The sequence below is a fragment of the Cetorhinus maximus genome, chromosome 5 (assembly GCF_964194155.1).
Source record: "Cetorhinus maximus chromosome 5, sCetMax3.hap1.1, whole genome shotgun sequence".
Lineage (NCBI taxonomy): Eukaryota > Metazoa > Chordata > Chondrichthyes > Lamniformes > Cetorhinidae > Cetorhinus > Cetorhinus maximus.
Genome location: NC_135883.1, coordinates 143,866,931 through 143,891,967, shown reverse-complemented (window position 1 = coordinate 143,891,967; position 25,037 = coordinate 143,866,931). Strand labels below are relative to the sequence as shown.

Sequence of the window (25,037 nt, the reverse complement as noted above, 5' to 3'; positions counted from 1 at the left end):
TAAACGGATCCGTTGAACGGGGAGAGGATTCCTGCCCAAAGAAGTGAGCACGGAGACGAAGATGGCGGAAGAAGAGTTCAGCATTGTGCCGAGCCCGAAATTCATTGAGATGAGGGCGTAAGAGTATGAAACTAAGTCCTTTGCTGAGCACTGACGTTCAGTGTCGGAGAGGGGAAGGTCAGGGGGTATGGTGAATACACGGCCAGGGCTGGGATTGGAAGACGGGATGGGGACAGAGGGACAGGCAGGGTTGGAGGATCCTGGATGGGCGTTGGTGTCGATGAGGTGTTGGAGCTTGCGTTCCTTAGCACTTGAGAGAAAGAGAAAAAGTTTCTTGTTGAGGCGTCGGATGAGACGAAGAATAAAATGAAACTGGGGGCACGCGCAGCTTTGAAAAAGAGTGCGGCGGTGCTGCTGGAGGGAGAGGTCGAGTGTGTTCATATGGCGGCACATGGCACTGAGTGTGGATCTCAGAAGTGATGAGAACAGCAGTCCGAGGAGTGTTGTATGTCCCGGAGATACCTGTAATCCTGGGTGGGTTCGAAACATGAGGGATGGAATTTCAGTTGAAATCCACTTGGGGTAAGTTGGAGACGGAGGCAGTCACTAAGGAAGGAAATATGTCTGTGAAAGCGGGTTTTAGTAAACACCTTGTCAAACACCAGGAGAGAAATGGAAAGCAATGAAGGTGAACAAGGCAAAAGAGAGATACGAAAATCCTGTCGGAGAGAAGAGCAAAACTTCTTCAAGGTAGACATTCCTTGAAGAGAAGTGGCAGTCAATTAAACACTAAGACAAAAGCAAAGAACTGCGGATGCTGGAAATCCAAAACAAATAAAAACAGGCGTCGTTTTTAGACGTTTCGAATACCTTGACTGACAGACTGGATCTTGTCCGGGGGTTTGTTTAACTTTGTCACCTGGTCTCTCCTCCCACTGGGGGCGGGGGGAATACAGCAGGGCTGCCAAATGCTGACGTTGGCTCAATGCCCTAAATCCGAGGGCAGTGTTTGCCCCAAGTAAGGGGGGCTGTGCAAAGTTTTGGTTTGTAGGAGGGCAGCAGGCTCTACGTTTTACGAGACAACAATACTTCTTAACCCAGTGGATTGAGAGTTGGTGTCGACAAGATCAATGGGATCTCCTGGACTGGTTGCGAACATGTGACGAGACCGGAACGGAACTCTGCAGAGCGTTTCCCCTCCTAATGGGCTCTGGCTTTGCCTCTCCCACGTTTGTGTTGATGGGAGAGGGGGTGAGAGGATGGGGTAAGTGTAGGAAGCCACATTTAGTCATAACGCACCGGGCATCACGACTGTAAGTAAGGCCAGCCTGCTGAGTCAGTTGGTGCTTTCCTGCCTGATACTCAACGATAGGCGGGGAGGGGAGACTGTGGCAGAGCGGTATTGTCACTGGACCAGTATTCCAGACACCCAGGGGTTCCAGGTTTGAATCCCACCATGGCAGATGGTGAAATTTGAATTCAATAAAAATCTGGAATTAAAAGTCTGATGATGACCATGAAATGATTGTTGTAAAAACCCATCTGGTTCACTCATGCCCTTATCTGGTCTACATGTGACTCCAGACCCCACAGTAATGTGGTTGGCCTATTGAATTTACAAAATGGCAAATTGTATTCATATATAGCACATTTAACATAATGAAACCTCATGAACCTCCCAAGGAGCATTATAAAACAAAGTATGACACAAACCACATCTGGAGGTATTAGATCAGATGACCAAAACCTTGACCAAAGAGGTAAGTTTTAAGGAGTGCCTTAAGTGGAAGAAAGAGAGGTGTAGAGAGGGAATTCCAGAGTTTAGGCCTCAGCAACTAAAGGCCTGACCATTAATGATGGAACAATTAAAATCAGGCCACTTATAGAGGCCAGAATTAGAGAAGCGCAAGTCAGCAAACACAGCATTGATAGGGGAATGGGACTCACTGCGGGGTTAGGACACAGTTGGCAGGGTTCTGGATGGCCTCATCCAAAATCCATGGCGATTTTAGTGATGGCACGACTATGAGGTCAGAAGCTCTTCAGATCTCTGAAGGTGGAGGGGGATGTTAGTGGGGTGGTGAAAAAGGCATATGGGACACTTGCCTTTATCATTCGAGGCATAGATTACAAAAGTAGGGAGGTCATGTTGGAGTTGTATAGAACCTTGCGGTCACCACATTATAGGAAGGATGTGATTACACTGGAGGGGGTGCAGAGGAGATTCACCAGGATGTGGCCTGGGATGAAACATTTAAGTTATAAAAAGAGGTTGGATAGACTTGGGTTGTTTTCGTTGGAGCAGAGAAGACTGAGAGGTGACCTGATCGAGGTGTACAAGATTATGAGGGGCATGGACAGGGTGGATAGGGAGCAGCTGTTCCCCTTAGTTGAAGGGTCAGTCACGAGGGGACACAAGTTCAAGGTGAGGGGCAGGAGGTTTAGGGGGGATGTGAGGAAAAACTCTTTTACCCAGAGGGTGTTGACGGTCTGGAATGCACTGCCTGGGAGGGTGGTGGAGGCGGGTTGCCTCACATCCTTTAAAAAGTACCTGGATGAGCACTTAGCATGTCATAACATTCAAGGCTATGGGCCAAGTGCTGGTAAATGGTATTAGGTAGGTAGGTCAGGTGTTTCTCACGTGTTGGTGCAGACTCGATGGGCCGAAGGGCCTCTTCTGCACTGATTCTGTGATTCATCATCAAATGTGACACTAAGGCTGCAAACAGGCTGGCTGAATCTCTGATTGCCAGAGAGAGGGATGGAGTTGGTAGCTAGGGAACAGACTTTGGAGTGGGGAGCAAAAATAATGGCTTCAATCTTCCCAAAATTTAATTTGAGAACATTTCTGCTCATCCGATACTGAATGTCGGATAAGCAGTCTGATAATTTAGCAACAGTGAAGGAGTTGAGAGATGTGACCATGGCGAGATAGAGCTGGGTATTGTCAGTGAGTATGTGAAAACTAACATCATCTGGATGATGTCGCTGAGGGACTGTGTGTAGATGAGAAAGAGGAGAGGGCCAAGGATTGATCCTTGGGGGAACACCAAGGGAACAGTGCAGGAGCAGGAAGTGGAGCCATTGCAAGTAATTCTGTGGCTACGATTAGCTAGATAAAAATGGAACTGTATGTGAGAGCGGTCCCACCCAGCTGTACGGCAATGGAGAGGCCTTGGAGGAGGATGGTGGGGCCAACCCTGTCAAAGGTTGGGGACAGGCTGAGAAGGATGAGGAGGGAAAGTTTAACTTTGTCATGGTCACATAGGATGTCATTTGTAACTTTGATAAGAGCCGTTTCACTATTGTGGCAGGGATTGTAGGGATTCAAACATGGAGTTCTGGGAAAGATGGGAATAGATTCGGGAGGTGAGAACACGTTGGAGGGACTTCGGAGAGGAATGGGAGTTTTGAGATGGGGTGGTAATTTGCAAGGATGTGGGATCAAGGGTTGATTTAATGATGAGATGGAACGACGGCAGATTTAAGACAGAGAGGGACAACACCTGAAGAGAGAGAACCATTTCCAATACCAGCTAACATGGGGACCAGGAGGGGAAGTTGGGTGATCAGCAGTTTAGTGGGAATAGGATTGAGGGAACAGGGAGTGGGTCTGATGGACAAGGTGACTTCAGAGAGGGCAAGTGGGGAGATGGGAGAGAAACTAGAGAAAGATGAGAGTTCGGGGGGGAAAGCTTTAGTGGAGGCTTGGCCCAGTGAGCAGGTGAAAAGGAGGGACGTGGCATTGGCAGCTGATCAGATGGCCCCGATCTTAGTGACAAAAAAGCTTATGAACTCCTCACACTTATTGTTGGAGATGGGGTTAGATGGGACAGTGGAGAGGGGTTTAAGAACACAGTTTGTAGTAGATTGAAGAAGTTATAGCTATCTTTGTATTCCAGGCTGATACCGGAATAGCGATCAGTTTTAGTAGACAAGAGCAGGACCTGGTATTGCTTTGTGGTCCAGTCAGATCTGATGGTGGATGGCTAAGCTAATTGTGCACCATATCCTTTCAAATCTACACCTCTTGGATTTAAGGGAGTGGAGATGAGGGCAGTAATAGGGGAACAACCAAGGTGAGAGAATATTGGGAACTAGGCCATCAAAAGTGAAGTTGAGTGTGTGGTTTAGTAAATTAGTCGCTGCAGAAACGTTGTGGTGAATGGAGGGCCAAAGACTAGATAGTTGAGATTTTGAAAATGCAGCAAGTCCAATTCACACATGTAAATGATGGTGAAAAGGCAGGTTTGCAACAGGTAATTTAAAAGTAGGTGACAAAATGCTAAGCTATAGATGGAAATTAAAGAAATTATTCAGTTCTCTGAATTAATGAATTAAGTTCCAGTTCTTATTTTCACACTCAACAGAATTCAGTGATAGCAGAGACATTTATTTGAACCTCGACCTTGTGCAACAAAAATGAATTGTCTTTCCTTCCGTATTACTTAAAGTTTTTCCTTCAATACACAGTCAGATTTAGTGTTAGGAGTCAATGGGGTAGAGCTGGATGTGGTGTGTTAGTGTAATACAGACTACAGTGAGGTAGCTGCATGTTTTACATTGCTCATGATTTCTACTTAAAAAGAAAATTTTAAAAACTGACCTATTTTGCACGATAGCATAAAGTCAAGGTCCATCCCAGTGTTCCCTTGTGTCAAAGTTCAGAATAATAAAAACAGAAAGTGCTGGAAAAACTCAACAGGTGTGGCAGCATCTGTGGAGAGAGAAACAGAGTTAATGGAACCAGAAGAAGAGTCATACGGACTCAAAACTTTAATTCTGTTTCTTGAATCTTCCATGTGTTGTAGGTACACCTACAGTGCTGTTAGGGAGTGAGTTCCAGGATTTTGACCCAGCAACAGTGAAGGAACAGCGATATATTTCCAAGTCAGGGTAGTGAGTGACTTGGTGGGGAACTTACAGGTGGTGGTGTTCCCATATATCTCACAGAAACATTACATTTGATTCCCTCATCCAAATCATTGATATATATTGTGAATAGCTGGGGCCCAAGCACTGATCGCTGCAGTACTCCACTAGTCAGCCTGCCATCCCACTAAAGACCCATTTATTCTTACTCTCTGCTTCCAGTCTGCTAACCAATTCTCAATCCATGCCAATACATTACCCCCAATCCCATGTGCTTTAATTTTACACACTAACCTCTTTTGTGGGACTTTATCAAAAGCTTTCTGAAAATCCAAATACACCACATCCACTGGTTCTCCCTTATCTATTCTGCTAGTTATGTCTTCAAAAAGCTCCAGTAGGTTTGTCAAACATGATTTCCCTTTCATAAATCCATGTTGACTTTGTCTAATCCCATTGATATTTTCTAAGTGTCCTATTATCACATCCTTTATAATAGACTCTACCATTTTCCCTACTACTGATGCTAGGCTAACCGGTCTGTAATTCCCTGTTTTCTACCCCCCCACCCCTCCTTTTTTAAATAGTGGGGTTACATTTGCTTCCCCCTAATCTGCTGGGACTGTTCCAGAATCTACACAATTTTGCAAGATGACAACCAACGAATCCACTGTTTCCATGGTCACCTCCTTTAGTACCCTGGGATGTAGATTATTGGGCCCTGGGGATTTATCGGCTTTCAGCCCCATTGATTTCTCCAGCACTATGTTTTTAAGTAGTACTAATTTCCTTCAATTCCTCCTCCTCACTAGACTCTTGGTTCCCTAGCATTTCTGTGAAGTTATTTGTGTCTTCCTCTGTGAAGACAGAACTAAAGTAGTTGGTTAATTGCTCTGCCATTTCCTTGTTCTCTGTTTTAAACTCTCCCATTTTGGACAGTCTTCACTAATCTTTTTTTATTTTAAACACGCTTATAGAAGCTTTTACAGTCCGCTTTTATGTTCCTTGCAAGTTTACTGTCATATTCTATTTTTCCTCTCTTAATCAATCTCTTGGTCCTCCTTTGCTGAATTCTAAACTGCTCCCAATCCTCGGGCTTTGCTACTTTTTCTTGCAACTTTATATGACTCCTCTTTGGATCTAATACCATCCTTAATTTCTTTTGTTAGTGGGGGATGTTGAAGTGGGTGGTGAGGGGGCGGGGGTTGGGGGAGGTGGGGGGTGGTGAGGGGGTGGGGGGGATGGGGGGGGTGGGGGTGGGGTGGTGGGGGGTGAGGGGGGTGCCCCTCGTTGAAAGGCACTCAGTGCCTCATCGAGGGACCTGGCTTTGGGAAGTGGGGGAAGGAGGGGCCTACTGAAAGCCACACCCTTGCCCATTGCCTGCTTCTGATTGGCAGGCAGCAGGATTTTTGCCCCCAGGGTCCTTAATCCAGGGAAGGCCCGATGCTGGCCATTTAAGTGCCCTGATGGGTACTTAGTTCAAGCAGATCTTTACTAACGGAGGCGACTGGAGCTGCTGCAGTTCTTCAGGGGGGGTGGGTGAGACACCTGTCGCAAACACTAAATTCCACCTTATATCAGTCAGACAAACCCCATTTTGGTCCTGCCAGAGTGGCCTTTTTATGAATTGTGACCAAAATCTGAAGAAAACTGTTCAGATACTTCTCCCCCTTCCTTGTGTTTTGGATTCTCTCCAACTCACACTCCAGCTCTATGACATTGAGCAAGAGAGATGGAAGATGGAGCCATCTATGTGTTCATTCAGGACAATCTCACTGTCCACAAATGTCCAGGCACACAATCTGCTCTGCTATAACTTAGTCTAGATTAATTATATTATTTATGTCTAATACTTAAGTTTGTTGTAAGCTCCCCTCAACCCCACATGCCCAACTTGCACTCAGCACTGAAACACTGGACAAACATTTGAAATACTCACTGCCTCAGCTGACAATGGACCACTGCAAATATCGAAGGCAAAAATGCAGCACCTCATTCCCCTACTGCACCAAATTCTTACCCTCACCAAATTCCCAACATTTACATTCTGTTGATGATCGCTGTGTGACTTAATGTGATGACATTAAATTAGGAGAGACAGTAAATCGTGACACTGGGACGTTGCAAAGGAAGTTGCAAAGGGACGTGGAAGGATTCAGTGAGTGAGCAAATGGATTTCAGTGTAAGTGAGATCACCAGCTTTGGAGGGAAGAGAGATCAGTCAGGTGAGGAGCTCGGAATGAACTGTAGAGGAGTGGAGAGATTTGGGAGTCTGAGCACATAAATCATTTAAAGCTGGTTTATGGTCACTCTAGGGGCAGAATTTTCTGCCTGTCGGGCGGGCGGGCCCAACCCAATCTCCGGCGGGCGGGGAGCCGATCCCCGCCGGAGAAGCAGGGCCCGCCGCCATTTTAAGTGGGCGGGCTAATTAAGGCCAGCCCAGCATGACGTCCAGCGGGAAGCGCTATGCGCTTCCTGTGTAGAGCGGGGGAGATTCCCCAAATGCGAGAGTGCGCTCTTTTGCGCATGCACACGGAAGAGCACACATCTCCCTGAGGCTAAGTGCTGCCTCAGGGAGGTCGCTGAAAGGTTTTCAAACTTTAAAAATAGAAAAATTAAAAAATCATTAACATGTCCCCCTCATGTGGCAATGTCACACGAGATGGGACATGTTAATAAATTTCACTCAAACTTTAATAAACGTTTTTAAACCCTACATGAAACCTCATCCCGCCGGTGGATGGAGTTTCATGTTTTTTCAGAAGCCCGCCGGGGCTCCTGGCCTGCCCACCAACCTTAAGGTTGGACGGGCAGGGCCTTTAATTGTTTTAATGATCCTGTCAATGGCCTCAATTGGCCATCGACAGGTCGGCGGGCGGACAGCTGATTTTGCTGCGCCCCCGCCTTCCTGAAGATTTAAATGGGGCGGGATGACATCAGGGCTTCCTCCCAACGTCATCCCGCATCATTTTCGTGTCGGCGAGCGGGCCCCGCCCCCAGCTCGCCGATGGAAAAATTCAGCCCTAAGTCTCTTGTTTACTTTTAAACACCTTTTTTGGCTCACACCTCAAGTTCCTCGCACAGCTTCCTGCTCGCAATAAATTAGCACCTATTCAGCATTACTTACAGCTGATTGACAGTTAACTGCCACTGAGGCAGGAACAAGTAACTTGCCATTTCTTTTACAGTTTTTAAAAGTGTGAAGTTACATTCAAAACATTAAACTGAGTTTAAACTTGAAGAGCGCTCATCCGCTGCTTGACAGAAAATTCCCACGTTCACCAAATTCCCAATGTTTACGCTCTGTTTATGCACGCTTGCAAAGTGGCACTTAAGAGTATAAGAAATAGGAGCAGGAATAGGCCATTTGTCCTCTCGGGCCTGCTCCACCATTCAATAAGGTCAACTAACCTGAGTGTGGCCTTAACTCCACTTTCCTGCCCAATCCCCATATTCCTTACTTGCCCTAGAACCCAGAAATCTACCAATTTCAGTCTTGAATATGGTCAACGATGGCGCATCCACAACTCTCTAAGGTAGAGAATTCCACAACCTTCTGAGTGAAGAAATTTCTCCTCATCTCAGTCTTAAACGACCAGCCCCTTAAACTGAGAACATGTCCCTGTGTTCCAGACTCCCTAACCAGGGGCAACAGCCTCACAGCATGTACCCTGTCGAGCCCCTTCAGAATCTTACATGATTCACAGAGAACACTTCTCGTTCGTGTAAACGAGTATAGGCCCACCCTCTCCCACCTCTCATCATCCGACAACCTTCTTGCTCCAGGCGTCAATTTGCTGCACTGTCTCCAAGGCAACTAAATCCTTCCTTAAATAAAGAGACCAAAAGCGTGCACAGTACTCCAGGTGTGGTCTTGCCAAATGGTATCAGAGTTAATCAACCCTTTATCTCCCGTTCCCGAATTCTGAAATGATTTGAAGTGGTAAACCTTATTGGTGACAGTGGCTAGATTTTATTCAGTATAAGCAAGACTTGACACATGTTAACGTCTGAGCAGTAATATCAAAGCGCGGCAGCATTACCATTGCATTCTGGGTAGTGGCGTGATCTCCATTTAATCACCCCCGCCCTGGTCCCTCCAGTCAATGCGTGTGGTCCCTTTGTCAGCCCCTTTCTTCTGTGAGGGTCCATCTGCGGCATGGGTCCCAAACCTCTTCTGGCCAAATACCTCTCTCTCCCTGCCCAGGAGATCGCTTGTTATACTTCCTTATCACAGCAAAGCCTATAGAGACCAACTCAACCCATTCATTACCTCGCTATGTTTGAATGGCCAAAATACAATAGATGTGATTGAACCGTCTGCCCACCCAAGCCAGCTCCAACTCTCAAGATCTCTGGCTTCGCACATCCCGACACCGATCAGCTCATAAACACTCCAATGCTAGTGCCTGGTCACAGCAAGGAAAAGATGGCAGCCTTGGCACTCAATTATTTTAGTCTTGGCCCTAATTCGCATCTGGGCTGCTCAGATTCTGCTAAGATGGGGTTATCTTTTGGTCCCCACACAGTAAGCTGTCTGCTTTCACACTCTGCTGGATTTCTGCTGAAGTTTAATTTTTGACCATTAGGCTCCTATTGCACTACCTTTCAGGCCAACAAAACACTTGGTCAATGAGAGCCCAAACCACAGTCTCCCATCGTGTCACCTCTCGGCCGCTTTTACACAGTCTATCAGAAGGATTAAAATAGTTCAGTATAAGATTAAGTGTAACAATGAAATTAAAGCAATTTACAGTCAGATATAGTATTTAAGTTAGTTTTCACTATTTAGCAAGAAAACTGAACTCCCACTCAATTGTAGTGGGCTTTAATCCAATGTAACACGACTTCCTTATTCTGGTACTTCAATCGGCCATTGCCTGATTGCTTGCTGTCCCTGCATGTTAACTTTCTGTGTGAGGACGCCCAAATCTCTCTCAATGTCAACATTTAAAAGTTTCACCTTGAAACATTTTTTTTTTGCTCTTGCTACCAGAATGAACAACCTCAGATTTCCCCACATTACTTTTATTTGTGAACGGGACTTGGGCATCACTGGCAAAGCCAGCTTTTATTGCTCATCCCGAATTGCCCTAGGGAAGGTGGTGGTGGTGGGCCACCTTCTTGAGCCACTGCAGACCATTTGTTTATAATCCACCTGCCATCTTATTGCCCACTATCTCTAGCCCTTTGTAGCCTCCTGCTGTCTCATAGACTCATAGACGTCTACAGCACAGAAGGAGGCCATTTGACCCATCATGTCCATGCCGGTCAACAAAAAGCTAACTACGCTAATCCCATTTTTCAGCGCTTGGCCTATAGCCCAGGATGTTTCGGCAACACAAGTGAATATCTAATTACTTCTTAAATGTTATGAGAGTTTCTGACTCAACCACTCTCTCAGGCAGTGAGTTCCAGACTCCCACCACCCTCTGGGTGAAAAAATCTCTCTTCAACTCCCCTCTTAGCCTTCTACCTCTTACCTTAAGTCTACGGCCACTGGTTATTGACCCCTCTACTAATGAAAAAGGTGCCTTCCTATCCACTCTATCTATGCCCCTCATAATCTTATCCACCTATATCCCCTCTCAACCTTTGTTACTCCAAGGAAAACCACCCCAGCTATCCAATCTTTCCTCATAGCTCATACCTCTCCTCCTCACAGCTTAGTGTTCCACCTAACTTTGTATCTCCTGAAAACCTGGATACATTATTCTTGGTCCCTTCATTTAATCATTAATATAGATTGTAAGTAGCTGGCACTCTGATCTTTCTGGCACCCCTCTCGTCACAGTCTGCCAATTTGAAAATGCCCCACTTATCCCTACTCTCTTGTTTTCTGTCTGTTAACCAATCCGCTATCCATGCTAACGCATTGTCCCCCAACTCCACAAGCCCTTAATTTGTGTAATAACACCATGGTAGCTCTTCAAATTACTTTTGAAAACCCAAATATACTAAATCTACTGGTTCACCTTTATCCATCCTGCTAGTTACACCCTCAATAAACTTATCAGACACGAATTTTCTTTCAAAAGACCACATTGATTCTGCTTGAACATATTTTCTAAGCAACTTGTTAACAAAGGAAAAGAAAGACTTGTGCCGTTCCTGAATTCGGCACATCTAAAAGCACTTTACAGCCAATCAGGTGCTTTTGAAGTGTGGTCACTGCTGTAACGTGGCAGCTAATTTGTGCACAGCAAGCTCCCACAAACAGCAGTGTGATTATGACCAGATAACTGGGTTCTTTCATGACATTGATTGAGGAATAAATATTGTCCGGGACACTGGGGAGGACTCCCCTGCTCTTCTTTGATAGTGCCCTGGGATATTTCACATCCACCTGAGTGAGCTGCCTCTGCTCAGGCCCACTCTCACTCTCTCTCTCCCCCCCACTCTGTCCAGGTTGTCTCTCGCTCTCCTGCCCTTCTCTCTCTCTTCCCCGCCCCTCCGCCCCACAGCTTTAAGTTCTTGGGGACATGTGAAACAAGAATCCAGCAACAATCAGGTGCAGGGAGGTTGACCAAAAATGTAAAAAACAATATCAGCTTCATACTTTTGTCAGGGAGTGGCAGTGTGTATTCAGACTGTATTCCATTGAAACAGGCATTGCAAAGTCATAATGATATGAACAAACTAACAAAGTAAAAATAGAACACCCTCTATCTGCACTAATGGAGATCCACCTCCCCAAGGTGTAGGAGCGTTGTAGATACCTGGTATTATCCCAAAGGCCCATATGGATAAGGTTACTTTCTGACACTACAAAGTATTTATAGTACAGAAACAGGCCATTCAGCCCAACAGATCTATGCTGGTGTTCATACTCCACGTCCACATCCTCCCATTTCACTTCATCTAACCCCATCAACATATTCTTCTATTCCTTTCTCCCGCCAGTGTTTTTCTAGCTTCTCCTCAAATGCGTCTGTGCTATTCCACTCAACTATCCTTGATGTAGTGAGTTTCACATTCAAACCACTTTCTGGGCAAAGAAGTATCTCCTGAATTCACTATTGAATTTATAGGGACTATTTTATATTTTTCCCCTCTAGTTCTAGCCCTCTGCTATGTTTGTATGGGATTATCAGAATAGCACAGCTATTTTGAATTGGAAGCACAGTCACCCACCTTGTTGCTCTGAGGAAGATCACCAATTGCCTGTTCCATGTCTTTTTAACAGATATTTACCCTTTCTTGATTTTCCCAGGTTATGCACTAAACTGAAGCTGAGATCCTGTTCCCACATTCCACCAATGTTTCTCTGTAACTAGTAAGCAGCAGGATCAGAGAAACGGCCTCCTCAACCACTGTGTCACAGAATCAGAATGATCCATTACAGAATGAGGCCATTCGGTCCATCATGCCTGTGCCAGCTCTTTGGTAGAGCTTTCAAAGTAATCCCACTGCCCTGCCTTTTCCCTATAGTCTAGTAGCTCTTTCCCCTTGAAGTATTTCTGCAATTATCTTTTAAAAGTTACCATTGAATCTGCTTCGACCACTCTCTCAGGCACTGCCTTCCAGATCATAACTACTCACTGTGCCAAAATATGCTTCCTCTTTGTCACCTCTGGTTCTTTTGAAAGTTTGCATTAATCTAGGCCCTTTGGTTATGACAAGACCAGTGAACCTTCCCATCTCGTAAATGTCTGCCTCATGAGCGTGCAATTAGCTTGATTTTAGTCATGTCTCCATTTGGGATGTCAGCACTATAAGACTTCATTGTGAGTGCTTAGTGCAGTCAGTGAGAGGTATGTTAATTCCACACAACAGCCAGTGTCCTTTTGTGTTGTTACAGATTCACAGGACGACAATAGACATTTAAAAAAATTTCATTCAAGGGATGTGGACTTCACTGGCTGGGCCAGCATTTATCACCCATCCCTAGTTGCCCTTGAGAAGGTGGTGGTGAGCTGCCTTCTTGAACCGCTGCAGCCCATGTGGTGTAGGTACACCCACAGTTCTGTTAGGGTGGGATTTGGACCCAGTGACAGTGAAGGAACGGTGATATATTTCTAACTTAGGATGGTGAGTGACTTGGAAGGGAACTTGCAGGTGGTGGTTTTCCCATCTATCTGCTGCCCTTGTCCTTCTAGGTGGTAGTGATCCTGGGTTTGGATGGTGCTGCCTAAGGAGCCTTGGTGAATTCCTTGTTTCATCCTGTGTCACAGGTCATTCCCTTAAATGGGCTTTGAGGATAGAAATAGTTGAGCCTTTGGACACAGTGATCAGATATCACTACCCCAGCCTCCCGGCCCCCAGCTAAGGTCAGCTAAGGCATCAGAGACTGCAGAATGAGAAAGGAATCACTTTCTAGTTGGTACTTGACTAGAAATCTACCCAGAGGCCATTAGTTTATATGAACAAAGAACAAAGAAAAGTACAGCACAGGAACAGGCCCTTCGGCCCTCCAAGCCTGCGCCGATCATATTGCCCGTCAACTAAAACATTTTGCACTTCCGGGGTCCGTATCCCTCTATTCCCATCCTATTCGTGTATTTGTCAAGCTGCCTCTTAAACGCCACTATCGTACCTGCTTCCACCACCTCCTCTGGCAGCGAATTCCAGACACTCACTACCCTCCGCGTAAAAAACTTGCCCCGCACATCTCCTCTAAAGTTTTCTCCTCTCACCTTAAATCTATATCCCCTAGTAATTGACTCTTCCACCCTGGGAAAAAGCTTCTGACTGTCTACTCTGTCCATGCCACTCATAATTTTGTAAACTTCTATCAAGTCGCCCCTCAATCTCCGTCGCTCTAGTGAGAACAATAAAGAATCCTTTTTGTTTCGGTGCTTTTCTCCTGATATATTTTCAATCCTGTGGTATAACAACGTGGAAGTTAAGTGGATGAGGTGGAGGGAAGTTAAGTGGATGAGGTGGAGGAAACTTAGACTCTTCTCAGGAAACACAGGCCAGAATTAGACTTCAGACTCCCCTGCAAGTGACACTCAGTCAGAGAAGAGAAGATGAGAAGGGCGCTGGTCAATGTACGCTGCCGTATGTAAGGTTTGTTTGTCTGCTCTCTGATAGGGTGACCACTTTTCTTTTTCCTGGAACTGTGGTTAGACTCTCTGACTGTTCATGCACTCCCACGCACCACCCCCCACCACCCCCACCCCACCCCACCGCCCCTCAGAGTGTGTGTTTGCAGTGCACTAACTGTAGCTCTCACCTGGCACAGATCCAAACCTTGACAGCAGCCATTTTCAGGGCATGGCCAGTTTCTGGTCAGCCATCAGTCAGTTGACTTTGTTGCGGTTCCTGTTGAGTTTGAGTTTTTCGGTTATGGCCTGATCAAAACAAAAAATAAAGGCAGAGTCGTTCGTTATTTGAAGGGGGACCCCTAGACGCTAGCCAGCAGCTCTCGTGTAACGCTTTGAAACCACACGTGCTGAGATTCTCAGAAGGTCAGCGCTCTGCTTTTCATGCTCAGGTTCTGTGGTGTAGTGGTTATGTTCCTGGGCCAGTAATCCAGAGGACGTGGGTTCAGAAACCCAGCTGCGACGGTTTGAGAATTTGAGTTTACCTTAAAACACCTGGGAGTGAGTAAAAAGCTCGTGTCAGTAAAAGCGATCCAGAAGCTTTTGAATTGCCACAAAATAACCTCAGCGTTGCCCTTTGGAAAGGAGACCCTGCTGTCGTTGCTCAGTCTGTATCCGCGCCAACGTGGGTGCCCTGTACCTAAACACTGAAATGGTCAAGCAAGTCGCTTAGTTGCATCCAGGGCAACTAAGGATGGGCAAGAAATGCTGGTCTTCTCAGCAATGCCCACATCCTGAGGATGAACTTGAAATAAAGATAAGAAAGTGCTGGGAGCATCCTCAAGGCCACATTTCCAAAGGTAATGTCTTGCATTACTGCAGGTCTTAGTTATAGGTCTCTTCAGAGAAGAATGCACAGGATGGCGAGCAGAGTGCCACTCACCTCCATTCCCACAGACAGGTTTCAAGGGGAGCTCTTTTTGGGGAAAGATATCCAGGATCCCAGTAGTAATGTTTGTTGCTAGGGGCAAGTTGCAATTCCATCCTTGACGTCTCTTCCCTGCAACAATGTGGGGATGTTAAATTTGCAAAGAGTTGCACGAGAGCCAGGAATGGAAAATTGGGCACCACGTCTCTGTTAGTCTCTCCTTGGCAGTCATTCTCAGCTTTTCTGTCTCCCTTACCATCTGCAGAATAGAACCTGGCCTACGTGCCATCTGAAGGATGAAAGAAAACAACCTGCCAAGCGGATAAAAGCAAAAAACTGCGGATGCTGGAAATCTGAAATAAAAACAGAAAATGCTGGGAAACTCAGCAGGTCTGGCAACATGCGTGGGGAGAGAAGCCGAGTTAATTCTTCTTCAGAACTCTGTTTCTCTCTCCGCAGATGCTGTTAGACCTGCCGAGTTTTTCAAGCATTTTCTGTTTTTGTTAGAGGGAAAAACATACTTGATCTCATCCTCACCAACCTGCCTGTCGCAGATATATCTATCCATGACAGTGTCGGTAGGAGTGACCACCGCACAGTTATTGTGGAGACAAAGTTCTGCCTTCACATTGAGGATACCCTCCATTGTGTTGAGTGGCACTACCACCATGCTAAATGGGATAGATTTCAAACAGATCTAGCAACTCAAGACTGGGCATCCATGAGGCACTGTGGGCCATCAGCAGCAGCAGAATTGTACTCGAACACAATCTGTAACCTCATGGCCTGGCATATCCCCCACTCTAGCATTACTATCAAGCCAGGGGATCAACCCTGGTTCAATGAAGAGTGCAGGAGGGCATGCCAGGAGCAGCACCAGGCATACCTAAAAATGAGGTGTCAACCTGGTGAAGCTATAACACAGGACTACTTGCGTCCCAAACAACACAAGCATCAAGTGATAGACAGAGCTAAGTGATCCCACAACCAACGGATCAGATCTAAGCTCTGCAGTCCTGTCACATCCAGTCGTGAATGGTGGTGGACAATTAAACAACTCACTGGAGGAGGAGGCTCCACAAATAGCCCATCCTCAATGATGGAGGAGCCCAGCACACAGTGCAAAAGATAAGGCTGAAGCATTTGCTACAATCTTTAGCCAGAAGTGGCAAGAGGATGATCCATCTCGGCCCCCTCTGGAGGTCCCTAACATCATAGATGCCAGTCTTCAGCCAATTCGATTCACTCCACGTGATATCAAGGAACGGCTGAAGACACTGGATACTGCAACTGCTATTGTCCCTGACAATATCCTGGCAATAGTACTGAAGACTTGTGCTCCAGAACTAGCCAAGCTGTTCCAGTACAGCTACAACATTGGCATCAACTCCCGCTATGTGGAAAATTGGTATGTCCTATACACAATAAGCAGGACAAATCCAACCCAGCCAATTACCGCCCCATCAGCCTACTCTCCATCGTCAGTAAAGTAATGGAAGGGGTCATCAACAGTGCTATCAAGCGGCGCTTGCTTAGCAATAACCTGCTCACTGATGCTTAGTTTAGGTTCTGCCAGGGCCACTGACCTCCTGACCTCATTACAGCCTTGGTTCAAACATGGACAAAAGAGCTGAACTCCCAAGGTGAGGTGAGAGTGACTGCCCTTGACATCAAGGCCGCCTTTGACAGAGTGTGGCATCAAGGACCCTGAGCAAATCTGGAGTCAATGAGAATCAGGGGGAAAACTCTCCACTGGTTGGAGTCATACCTAGCACAAAGGAAGATGGTTTTGGTTGTTGGAGGTCAGTCATCTCAGCTCCAGGACATCACTGCAGGAGTTCCTCAGGGTAGTGTCCTCAGCCCAACCATCTTCAGCTGCTTCATCAGTGATCTTCCTTCCATCGTAAGGTCAGAAGTGGGGATGTTCACTGATGATTGCACGATGTTCAGCATCATTCGTGACTCCTCAGATACTGAAGCAGTCCATGTCCAAATGCAGCAACATCCAGGCTTGGGCTGACAAGTGGCAAGTAACATTCGTGCCATACAAGTGTCAGACAATGACCATCTCCAACAAGAGCGAATCCAACCATTGCCCCTTGATGTTCAATTGCATTACCATCACTGAATCCCCCACTATCAGCATCCTGGGAGTTACCATTGACCAGAAACTGAACTGGGCTAGCCATATAAATACTGTGGCTACAAGAGCAGGTTAGAGGCTAGGAATCGTGTGACGAGTAACTCATCTCCTGACTCCCCAAAGCCTGTCCATCATCTACAAGGCACAAGTCAGGAGTGTGATGGAATACTCCCCACTTGCCTGGATGAGTGCAGCTCCCACAATACTCAAAAAGCTTGACATCGTCCAGGACAAAGCAGCCCGCTTGATTGGCACCACATCCACAAACATTCACTCCCTCCACCATCAACACACAGTAGCAGCAGTGTGTACCTACAAGATGCACTGCAGGAACTCACCAAGGCTGCTTAGACAGCACCTTCCAAACCCACAGCTGGAAGGACAAGGGCAGCCTATAGATGGGAACACAATCACCTGGAAGTTCCCCTCCAAGCCACTAACCATCTTGACTTGGAAATATTTCGCCGTTCCTTCACTGTCGCTGGGTCAAAATCCTGGAACTCCCTCCCTAACAGCACTATGGGTGTACCTACACCACATGGATTGCAGTGGTTCAAGAAGGCAGCTCACCACCACCTTCTCAAGGGCAACTAGGGATGGGCAATAAATGCTGGCCCAGCCTGTGACGCCCACATCCTATGAAAGAATACAAAAAAAGAGCTGGCAGGGACAAGCTGGACCGAATGGCCTCCTTTTGTGCTCTAACCATTCTAACATAAATATATAACCTTGGGTATTGGAAGCAATTCCTGAAATCTCTCATTTTTATAGGAACTTTCTCTTCATCTCAGTGACACAAAATCCAATAAACCTTCCATCATTCTGAACTGCTGCAGATCAACTAACCTAGTACACGTTCCAAATCATTTTTCTATAAGCTTTGCTTATTTGTAAAGGAAAAAGATATAAATTAAATATACAAACAAAGGAATGGACATAAAAGATAGGGGAGTCTATAAATGGAAAAATAGTCAAGGTCATCAATTTATTCTTTCACAGAAAACTGAACAGTTGCGAAATATAATCTCCCAGAAGCTGATTAAAAAAAAAATGAGAATTGCTGTGAAACAATAACAGAATTTGGCTTATACAATTACCATGACTGGTGCTCATGTTAAACCATTGTACAGTGCATGGCATGTCATTAGCTGCTATGTATTAAAAAGGCACTGAGTAGTCTCACGTTTCAAAAGGGGCGTTCCTCTCGAGGTGAGAACATAACATTACATGGCGCATCGGGCCCAATTTTAACTCTGGGCTTTGAGTGAGTTAAAATCACCACCAGTGCGTATAATGTGGCAACAACGCATGTGGCCTTGACTGTTAGTGAACTGGATCTAGATTTTCATTACTGTTCGCAGTATAATTTCAGCGCGTAATCAGAGCAAGCAACTCCTTCTTGGCGAAACGGGATGGAAGCCGTTTACACACTCTTTCCGCTTCAGATTCAATCTACCCAACTCCCCCTTGTGCTTGATGGCCCCTTTTCATCATCCACATATTGATTTTGAAGGTTTTACAGTTGGCGCCGGTGGCCATTTGGCTCCATGCTTCCTGCTTTTGCACTCACCTTACACTCAGATAGGGTCAACTCCGAATAGTGAGGGGCAACTGTTACCAGCATCAGCCCAGCCAAGCAAAGAGGAGGGGTTTCTGAGCCTGAAGTAATTTTCAGTCAAAGAAAGACAGGCATTTCTATCGTGCCACAGGATGCCTCAATGCACTCAACGCCAATTTTTGAAGTGTAATCGTTGTTGTGGTGTAGGAATCTCAGCAGCCAATTTGCATACAGCAAGCTGCAACAAACAGCAATGAGGCACTACTCCATATGCAAATGAGCTGGCCCAGGATGTTCTGGTGTTACTGACTATCCAGTACATGGGTGCGTACAACCCTTTCCCTACAGCCAGACTAGTCTGGAAACATCTGATCTCGGAAGCTAAGCAGACTCAGGCCTGGTTAGTACTTGGATGGGAGACCGCCTGGGAATACCAGGTGCAGTAGATATTTGGCCCATGTTAGCTGTGGCTCAGTCGGTAGCATTCTTGCCTCCAAGCCAGAATATTGTGATTTCATAAACCCACTTGAGCACAAAGATCAAGGCTGACATCCTAGTGCATTGTTGAAGAAGAGCTACACTGTGGATGTGCTTCTCCTTTGGGATGAGACATTAAACCAAGGCCTTGTCTGCCCCCTCAGGTGAATGTCAAAGTTCCTACATGTTATTTTGGTGAAGAGCAGGTGAGTTATCTCTGATGGCCACTATTTATCCCTTTATTAATATTATTATTATCTGGTCAGAATCACATTGCTGTTTGTGGGAGCTTACTGTGTGCAAATTGACTGCTGCATTTCCTGCATTACAACAGTGACTGCACTTCAGAAATACTTCATTGGCTGCTTATGTCGGGTGGCCTTTTTTCTCATCAGCATAGAACCATTTACTTGTATTTGAATTCTCCATGCAGTGCCTTGGTTTGCCACCAGATGGCAGTGGACCATTCTATTTAGGGACATGGTTTTGTCGGGGGTGGTGGGATAGTTAGCGGTGAATGGGGAATGACGGCAATGCAGCTTCAACTCATGATACCCATGGCTGGCCACAAGCTTCATCTAAGCACCTTCCAAACCTACAACCACTACCATCGAGAAGGACAAGGGCAGCAGATAGATGGGAACACCACCACCTGGAAGTTCTCCTTCAAGTCACTCACCATCCTGACTTGGAAATATATCACCGTTCCTTCACTGTCGCTGGGTCAAAATCCTGGAACTCCCTCCCTAACAGCACTGTGTGTGCAGCGGTTCAAGAAGGCAGCTCACCACCACCTTCTCAAGGGCAACTCGGGATGGGCAATAAATGCTGGCCCAGCCAGCGAAGCCCACATCCTGTGAATGAATAAAGAAAATCTGGGTGAGCTGCCTGGGGAAGGCACGATGGACGGCATTGAACGTCCCACCAGCAGCAGCCTCGGATAAATACCAAAGTGGGGGGTTAGTGGGTGTGGGCAGGGGGGCCGATCATGGCTTACCTTTTCAGTGGTGGCCGAACTAAAGTCTGGTGGGCCGTGACTGTGTAGGTTGGGGGAACCTGGGTGGCAGTGATGCAGGTTATTTTAGGGCAACTTGCTCAAACTTCAAGTTAGCCGCAGAGTGATGCATTGAGCACTCCAGACTGGCTGGCCTCAGCAAACCACTTTCACCTTTAGGTGCAAGTCAGTTCTAAGCGGGTTTGCTCAGTCTTCATTACCACCCGAATCTCAATTGCAAACAGTACCATCAAGTGCTTCAAGCTCACAGTGGGGGTGGGACATGGTGGTGGTGTAGTGATAATTGTCACTGAGCTTGGAATCCAGGTGAATGCCCTGGTGATATGGGTTCAAATCCCACCTTGGCAGCTGGTGGAATTTAAATTCAATTAATAAATCTGGAATTATAAAACTAGTCTCAGTTCGCTAATGCCTTCCTGTGACTCCCCCACAACAATGTAGTTGACTATTAGCTGCCCTCCTGAATGGTCCTGCAATGTTCAAGGGCAGTGAGGGAATAGGTGATAAGTGCTGGCATTTCCAGTGTTGCCCCCCCCCATGAAAGAATGAAGAATGCATAGTTATTCACAGCTTAAGGTGCAAACTCTGATGGGTCTGGGAGGAGGAGGAGGAGAAGAGAAAATTGTGTGTCAGATTTAGAGGGGAGACATTTAAAGGGGAGCGTCATAGGGAACAAAGCTTCTGAAGGGTCTCAAAAAGTAACTCCAGCAGATGGGGTAGGAATGTGATTGTGATGAAGTAGTGGTGGGCTGATACGAAGGGAAAGGGGGCACTGGGGTGTAGGCAGGATACTGCAGATAAGTGATGGTGCAGCCCATCCCAGAGGAGGTACCCAGCCTCCTCTTTGATAACTACTAAAATCCAGGTGTAAGTGCACCTTGCTGTCCTTCCACAGCATTCACTGGTATCTTGATCATCACTGTAGCCTGCTGGAGCCAGGCCTCAGGCTGCAGGTAACCGTTACTGTCCCTGCAGACATGCGAGGCTGCCGCATGTGTCCTTGCGGTAGACAAAGAGCTCACCATTTGCATCTCTGCTGACCCAAACCCCAAGAAGGCCGGTTCCCCGATAAATTTTCCAAAGTCTACAAAACTGGTTAGTGGCATCTTAGCGGGTGTGGTCAAACGTGAAACACTGTCTCCTGATCACCGTGATATATCATGGAATCATAGAATGGTTAAAGCTCAGGAGGCCATTCATCCCATTGTGTCAGTGCTGGCCCTCTGACAGAGCAATTCACTTGATGACGCTCCCCCTTTCCCCATAGCCTTGCAAATTTTTCCCTTCCAGATAATGATCCAATTCGCTTTTGAAAGCCCCAGTGGACCCTGCCCCCCCCCCCCGCAAAAACTCCCAGGCAGTGCATTCCAGATCCTAACCACTCTCTGTGTGAGAGAGTTTTTCCTCAGGTCGCCATTGCTCCTTTTGCCGATGACCTTAAAGCTGTGCCCTTTGGTTCTCGACCCGTCCACCAATGGAACAGCATCTCCCTGTTCAGGTCCACGGTGGCCAACTCTTGGGGGAAAAAATCCGGGACATTTTGGCAGGTTGGAGCTGTCGGAGTGGGGCGAGGCTGGGGGGCGAGGCAGGGGGGACCATTGGAGCAGGACAGGGGGATACCAGTGAGACCACAAGAGCAAGGGAGGGTGACCAGACCATTGGAGTGGGGCGGCTGGGGGGTGGTTTCTATATATTATCCCTCTCAGTCCATCTCCATCTATATCTCTCTAGCTTTCCTTGTATCTATCAGCATCTCTACATTTCTGTATTTGTAATTCTCTTTCTATCACTCGCTCTGTATCTAGAAAGGTTAAGGATTATTTTCAAGGATCTGTACCAAAATGTCCGTGACGTGAATAGTCAGCAGGTGGCAGGGAGAGAACCAGGACCGGGACCGGGACCCGGAGTTGGAGCCGGAGTCGGAGGGATCCGCAGTTGTGCGAGAATCCAAGCTGTTCAGACAGTGACAGGAGGAGATTCTCCAGCTGTTTCCTGACTCTCTATCTCAGAAATAAGGGGAAAAGGGCATCCTGGCAGCAAACAACCGGTGACACGGGATGACCACCCCAATCCCAGGATGGTCCCTGTGAAATCGGGGACAGTTGGTCACCCTGTCCAGACCCTTCATGGTTTTGAATACCTGGAACAAATCTCCTCTCAACCTACAATAAAAACATAAAACGCTGGAAAAAACTCAGCAGGTCTGACAGGGTCTGTGGAGAGCGAAAAACAAAGTTAACGTTTCGAGTCCGTATGACCCGTCTTCAGAACCCTCCTCTCAACATTCTCCAAGGGGAACAGTCCCAGCTTCTTCAGTTTATCTACATAACTGAAGTCCCTCATTCCTGGAACCATTCTCATGAATCTTTTCTGCACCATCTGTAATGCCTTCGCATCCTTCCTAAAGTGTCCTGCCCAGAACTGGCCACAATACTCTAGGTGAGGCTGAACCAGTGTTTAATACAGGTTTGACATAAACTCTTTGCTCTTGTATTCTATGCCCCTATTAATAAAGCCTATGATACTCTATGCTTTATTAACCCCACTCTCAACCTGTCCCGCCACCTTCAATTTTCTATGCACATATCCATCCTCATCTTTCATAGAATACCAAGCAAAGCACGACATCCTGTGATTGGAATAGAGGGTGGTAGAGGGGAAGTTTCTGAAGATCATTCCAGCACAGACAGCATTTGTGGAGAGAGAAACAGAGTTAACGCTACAGGTCAATAACCTGAAACTTTAACTCTGATCTTTCGCCACGGATGCTGGGGCCTCAACTTTTTGCAATTTACATCAATGACTTAGACGAGGGGGCAAAGGCATGGTAGCTAAATTTGCTAATGACACAAAGATAGGTAGGAAAGTATGTTGTGAAGAAGACATAAGGAGTTTGCAGATGGATATAAGTAAGTTGAGTGAGTGGGCAAAAATCTGGCAGATGGATTATAATGTATGTGCAGTTGTTCACTTTGGCAGGAAGAATAAAAAAGCACAGTATTATACAGAGAACGAGTGCAGAATTCTGAGGTACAGAGGGATCTAGGTGTTCTCGTGCATGAGTCACAAAAAGTTGTGATGCAGGTACAGCAAGTAATCGAGAAGGGTAATGGAATGCTATCCTTTGTTACGAGAAGAATTGAAATAAAAGTAAGGATGTTATGCTTCAGTTATACAGGTGAGAGTGGATCTCGAATACTGTGCACGGAGGTTCCTGACAAAGCATCTGAAGCTGTAGAGCTGAGATGCTCTACATGCACAAGGAAACCCCCAGGAAGACTGAATTTGTAAATTACTTACCTGTGTAAATATTTTGCTGTCTTGAGGAATTTGTACTTGTAAATATAAAATATATATCCAAGTAAAGGGGGAGGGATGTGGTAATTATGGTTTTATCTAATGTGTAATATACCTTTAAGAGAATGCTGTTAAGGAAGATCACATGATCTTAGTACCCAATAGGAGAGTAGCACGGGCTGCCTCTGTAGCTCGTAGTTAGCAGTCAGTAGTTAGTAATGAGTAGTGTAGAGATAGAGTTTCAAATGAAAGCATTTGTTTAGTTGCTGCTGAGTACTTTTGTAAATAAACTAAAAGTTTCCACCTAAGAAGTGTCGGCTGATCAACTCTATCAATAGCACCAGCTCGGCCGCCACTCACAACAAAACGAAAACAAGGGAAGACCTTTCTCAGGCCTGAAACCATCATCTTAAAAATTGGCAGGTCTTTTTCGGGCTCTCCCACCTGAGGCATTTCACCACCTGGTTTGTGGGGACTCAGTATTCAGAGCACCGGAAGACAGAAACTGGTGTGTCATCTTTCGTCAGCCCCCTTCACAATATGCAAAGCTAGGCCCCATCTGTGACAGAAGGGAGCTCTGTTAAACACTAGCCATTCGTCTACATGGATAATTGACCAACCCCTAAAAACTCCGTAAAATGGGCAGTGCCAAATCTTGCATCATTTCCTAACCACGATGGTTCTATCTTTGACCAGACTACTACAGAGCCAGCCCGTCATTCAGAATTTGTGTATAGACATAGTGCTTATGTTACTGGGCTAGTAATCCAAAGGTTCAAGTTTAAATCCACCGAGGCAGCTGGGGAGTTTAAGTTCAGTTAATTAAATAAATCTGCAATTTAAAAAAAACCTTGTGACGGTGACCTGAAACTGCTGGATTGTCATTTGAAACCGACCAGGTACACAGCCGTCCTTCAGGGAAAGAAATCTGCCTCCCTTACTCGGTCTGGCCTACATGTGTCGCCAGATCCAAAGCAATGTTGTTGACTCTTAACTGCCCTCTGAAATGGCCCAGCTCAGTTATAGGTGCCTTGCTGCGTGCTCTCAAGGGCAGTTAGGGATGGGCAAAAATGTGGGCCTGGCATGTTCTAAATGAGTATAAAAAGCATTGTGTGAAGTGCTCTGACGCGTTTCTCAGGTATGTGAAAAGGCATTATATAAATCTGAGTCTTTCAAGTTATTGAAGATACTGAAGATATCCACTGACTAATATGCAAATATTCCGGGTCCGCATGTGACAACAACAACTTGCATTTATATAACATAGTTAAGTGTCCGAAGGTGGTTCACAGGAGCATTATCAGACAAGGTTTGACACCAAGCCGTGTGAGGTATTAGGACAGGCGATCAAAAGCTTTGTGAGAGAGAGAGGTTCTAATGTGTGTCTTCAAGGGGGGAAGGGAGGTGGAGAGGTTTGAGGAGGGAATTTCAGAGCTCGGGGCCCAGGCAGCTAGAGACACGGCTGCCAGTGGTGGAGTGATTAACATCAGGATTGCTCAAGCGGCCAGAGTTTGAGGGAGGCAGAGTTCTTGAAAGATAAAAGCAAAAAACTGCGGATGTTGGAAATCCAAAACAAAAACAGAAATACCTGGGAAAACTCAGCAGTTCTTGAAAGGTTGTAGAGCTGATGGGGGGTGTGAAAGCAGACATAGCAGGAAACGGATGACTGCGCCTGAACAGAGCCTGTGCATATGCAGGAAAAGTGGAGAAAAAGTGTGGCCAACAGCAGAAACCTGCGCTACAGGAGATCTGAATCAGGG

General features: G+C 46.2%; 1 protein-coding gene and 1 pseudogene across 2 annotated transcripts in view; both read left to right on the top strand.

The window, feature by feature from the left end:
• traf3ip2a (TRAF3 interacting protein 2a) overlaps nt 1–25,037 on the top strand; it is a 92,194-nt gene that overhangs the window by 6,027 nt on the left and 61,130 nt on the right. The window lies entirely within an intron of this gene.
• On the top strand, nt 18,829–18,937 carry LOC144681216 (5S ribosomal RNA; annotated as a pseudogene).